We start from the raw sequence: 2,881 nt of genomic DNA, 5'->3' as shown, positions 1-2,881 counted from the left end.
CCAACAGCACCCCTCATCCTTCGGCCATAAGGGAAGCACCGATGAATGGGGCAGAAGGAAAACTCCTCTTAAGAGACATGCGTGGGAGCTTCAGCCTTTATGCTCCCACCATTGGACCAACAACTCGCCAGGACCAATCCTTGTAATTAAGGTTGGCTGCCACTTGAAACTTACTTGCATAAGAGCTTCGGACTTCATAACCCTACCTGTGGGCCAAAGACAGCCCTTCGGGTTCAAAATTAATCGTCGGGATTGCAAAAAAAAAAAAAGCAAAGCAAGAATACAAGGGAATCTGAAGGAAGAAATAAGGTATTTCATTCATCAAAGAGGCCCGAAGGCCAAAATTACATGAGGCTTAAAGGCCAAAGTTACAAAAAAGGCTCGAAGGCCGAAGTCACATAAAGACCCGAAGGCCGAAGTTACAAGAAAAGAAGAGCCTCATAAAGCATCTCCTCGCCCAGGAGTCGGAGGGACCTCATGAGACAGCTGGACCCCCTCTCCCTCACTGCCGTTGTCCTCATCATCTATGACCTCGGTGGCCGTAGCCATATGAGCATTTTTATATGGATTTTTATAAATTAAACAATAAGATACATGCAAGTTTGATTTGTAACTGGTCTTTCCCACTAAAAGTGTTTATAATTCTCTGCACATTTTTTCGTTTCTGTTTTCTTGATGTGTTTTGTTACCAATATTTCCCACTAAAAGAGCTTATAATTGTTTGCACATTTTTTACTATTGCATTGAATTTAAGATCAATCTTTCAAGGTAACCCAAACTATAAAGGTGTTTGCCATGTTGCCCTTCCCTAAGAAGGGCATTGTAGGCTTGGAAAAGTACCTTTCCTAAAAACTAATTCATTAAAATATTTCAAATCCATTGTCTGTGATTTATTCTCTTATATGGTAGGTAACAGATTCCCACACATGCAATGCTGGGGTATTTGGCCATTTTGCTACTGGAATTGGAATAAAAATTATAATCTGATTGGTCTATGTTTGCAAGTATTGTATATTTTGTATACCAAACTATATAGCCTATAACAATCTGTAAATGTAAACCCTCCCCCTCCCCCTCTTCATTTTGGAGAAAAGTGGGGTCATACACTTTTAAAGACATATATCTCAAAAGAGCACTGAAGACCTACTTTAGACAGAGGACTATTTTTTCTTTTGAAAATTAGATAGAGGGAAGGAGATATCACACTGGCAATATATGTCACAAAGAGTACTGTAGAAACGAATTGACCTTTGATACATATATATCAAGTTTCCTTTCTTACACTAGAGGGAAAAAAAGAAAAAGAAAGAAGAAAGGAAGGAACACTCATCTTTATGATACCCAATAACTTCCTTGCTTCATATTGTAGTCCATTTTGTTATCTTTGCGGCCTTGTGGTTTCCACAACCTTTTCTTTGAATTCACAATTGGAGTTTTGGAAGATATTTGTATAAATGTTTGTCTACCATGTAATACCTTTGTTTTCATTTTCAGTTTGTCATTTTTCATGTTATAATTGCCCATCCTCTGTTCATTGAGATGTAGCTTCTCCTTTTGGCAATTGTAAAAGATGATTTTGTATTTTTTATTTCAAACTTTGTATATAATGCCCTGAAATCGGTTTCATATGGTCTTGTAGTTTCATGTATATCTATTTTCTACGTGTAAGAGATACTTTTTATTTATATATCTTGGTGAGATTCCTTGTTCTTTTTGTTTCGGACTTTGATTTTAATGTGGGATTCTGGTATCATGGTAGAATTTGAATGATAATATCGCTAATGTGAAACTTCATGAGATGTTTTTTAAGTTCGGGAACATATTATCCCAAACTGTTGTGATGCCTATAGACGGAAAGAGTAAAGCATATGATTTTGTACATTTAAAGTTTGAAGCATCTGCGAATGGTGCCATTAAGAAGCTTAAACAAATGTATGTAAAAGTTCTTTCTTCTTTTATTTATCTCCGTGGTGATTTTTTTTTTTTGTAAAATCTTCATGGTGATTCTGTTGAATTTATTATATAGTTGCAGTCTTCTCAAACATCTAATTCATTTAGTATCTAGCTTAAATTTATCTCAACTTTATTCCCTTCTTCTATGGTTTAAATGATGAAATGTTATCCATATAATAATTTCATTGTGAGTCTCATATTTGGCATCCTCTTTCTATGATCATAGATTTTATAATTTAAATATGGGTCTTTAACTCAATTGGTAGAGTACTTGTGGTGCGGGAAATAGTTCCATACCTCAAGATGATGGTGGTTCGAATCCATCAAGTCCCTTATCTATATTTTCATTTTAGACTCAATGGAAGTGTCAAGGGAATATCATGGTTTTTAAAATAGAAAAAAAATCATAAAAAAAATATTTAATGAATTCTACAGGAGGGGAAGTGGTTGATATTTTGCAATTTTTTCATGATATTAATTGATGAGTTAGACCAAGTCATTTCTAACTTTGGACAAGTTAGAAACTTGATTAAAGTGACAAAGTTTAGTTGAAACAATATTGAGTTTAAGTTGAGTCTCCCATGTGAATTGTGACTAAATCATTTAGAGAGATAAGAAAGAGAGAATCTACCAAAAGACTCTCTCTCTCTCTCTCTCTCTCTCTCTCTCTCTCTCTCTCATGCATTTGCATATATATATATATATATACTTTTATTTCTTCATCTTCTCTAGTGCAACTTTATGGCCCACATGAAAATTATGATTCCTACCTTTTCTTCATTATCTATATAAGTAAATTAATTTAGACTAATCAAGGCTGATTGAGCTGAGAAGAAACGCCTAGCTCACTTGGTAGGGTGTGGAGCGTTAAAACACATCCTACTAGGAGGTCTCAAATTCAAACCTCCTTGTTCTTACCCCCAACCCC

Source organism: Macadamia integrifolia, chromosome 9, assembly GCF_013358625.1.
Source record: "Macadamia integrifolia cultivar HAES 741 chromosome 9, SCU_Mint_v3, whole genome shotgun sequence".
Taxonomy (NCBI): Eukaryota; Viridiplantae; Streptophyta; class Magnoliopsida; order Proteales; family Proteaceae; genus Macadamia; species Macadamia integrifolia.
This window is presented reverse-complemented; position numbering follows the sequence as displayed.